At 36.6% G+C, this 2,116-nt stretch overlaps 1 pseudogene; it reads left to right on the top strand.

The window, feature by feature from the left end:
- The first annotated feature begins 788 nt into the window (after positions 1-788).
- Positions 789-1,832, top strand: LOC112086800 (annotated as a pseudogene).
- The last annotated feature ends 284 nt before the right edge of the window (positions 1,833-2,116 follow it).

Genomic DNA, 2,116 nt, shown 5'->3' on the forward strand with positions numbered 1-2,116 from the left:
AAATAGAGAGTAGAGAATTATGTGGATGTCTGAAAATGAAATTGAGTTTCCAATAGTTGAGAGATTTTTTGAAATGAGATTTTCTGGATAAGTTTTGAAAGAAAGAGAATCAATTCAAAATTTTTTTAAAAAAGATAAATAATGAGCTCAACTAAATGTTTTGTAGCAAAAGTTATGATGGTGTTAAAAATAGAAATTGTCAGAATCTATAAAAGTTTTATTGGTGTGGTTTAAAAGAACAGGTGTTGTTTAAATTTGATGAGGGGATTCGATGTCTTTGCTCACGATTAAAAAAATAGGTTTTAATTTACCTAAATAAGACTCTGGAGAATGCTATCCCATCTAATTTCCCTAATTTATAAGTCATTGAACTTGTTATTTATACATCTATATATATATATATATCTCTATTAATTAAAATTAAGTACATGTGATGGTCAAACTAATTCAGTTTTCATCACATTAACATTATAAAACAGATATCTTTCGTGCCTTCATCACTAAAACCTTTATTTTGTTTCTTTTAGTTAATTGTGTCATTACTAATCAAGTAAAATACTAAGAAAATAAATATCAAACTTATTAAAAGTTGCAGAAAAATCTGTTACATTTAAGATTCCCCACAAACGATTATTTTTGCAAACAAACAACTTAGCACGTCTTCTAATTGTGTTTGAAAGTGCCAAACACGAACCAAAGTGGAAAAGATAATATAATTTACACAAAAAAGCGATTATATAAAGAGATTTCATGTCTAGCTATATCATAACAAACAAACAAACACAGCTATGGGTAGATTGAGATCCTCAAGAACGATGGGGTTTGGGCAATGCATGGTTTATGTTATGGTCTTTAGTGCCATTGCAGCTGCAGCTTACCCATACTCATCCCCTCTAACATCACAATACGATTCCCCAGTCCATCAACACAAATCACCATATCCACCCAAAGAGTATTCTCCGTCCTACTCGAAATCACCACGTCCTCCACCAGAATATAGACGACAAGGCCCTAAGTACACGCCTCATCCAAAACCATATGTCTATAGTTCACCACCACCTCCGCCATATTACTCTTCTTCTCCTAAGGTAGAATACAAGTCTCCACCACCACCATACGTCTACAACTCTCCTCCACCGTACTACTCCCCTTCTCCAAAAGTGGACTACAAGTCTCCACCACCCCCTTATGTCAATATTTCACCACCACCTCCACCATATTACTCTCATTCTCCTAAAGTAGAGTACAAATCTCCACCGCCACCATACGTAATTGCCTCACCACCACCTCCACCATACTTCTCTCCATCTCCAAAGGTGAACTACAAGTCTCCACCACCACCATACTTCTACAGCTCTTCTCCACCGTACTATTCTCCTTCTCCAAAGATGGATTACAAGTCTCCACCACCGCCATACGTCAATACCTCACCACCACCTCCACCATACTATTCTCCTTCTCCTAAGGTAGAGTACAAGTCTCCACCACCACCATACATCTATACCTCACCACCACCTCCACCATACTATTCTCGTTCACCTAAGGTAGAGTACAAGTCTCCACCACTACCATACGTCAATGCCTCACCACCACCTCCACCATACTTCTCTCCTTCTCCAAAGGTGAACTACAAGTCTCCACCACCACCGTACGTCTACAGATCTCCTCCACCTCCACCATATTAGTCTTCTTCTTTTAAGGAAGACTACAAGTCTTCACCACCACCATACGTCTACTACTCTCCTCCACCTCCACCGTACTAGTCTGCTCCTCCAAAGGTGGACTACAAGTCTCCACCACCACCATTCTTTTACAGGACACCCTACTATTGATTCTTACATATTTTTTTTTTGTTACCAAGTAACATGATTGCGATTATTCTTTTTCATGAGTTTTTCTTTTGATTTTTCTGTTGTCGGTGCTACTTTTAATTCCTTTTCATGATTTTATTATATCAATAACTTTTGTTTATTTTTTTAATGCACCTATTGTTTAATTTTGGAAAAAATAAATTAAGGTTTATGCTTAAAAAATTGTCATATATGTTCAATCTAGTTATTATAAGGCTCTCTCAGATATTAACTCATCACGATAATAGAGGCGAGATATAAAATCT

This window comes from Eutrema salsugineum, unplaced genomic scaffold, assembly GCF_000478725.1.
Source record: "Eutrema salsugineum unplaced genomic scaffold, Eutsalg1_0 scaffold_2, whole genome shotgun sequence".
In the NCBI taxonomy this organism is placed as follows: Eukaryota; Viridiplantae; Streptophyta; class Magnoliopsida; order Brassicales; family Brassicaceae; genus Eutrema; species Eutrema salsugineum.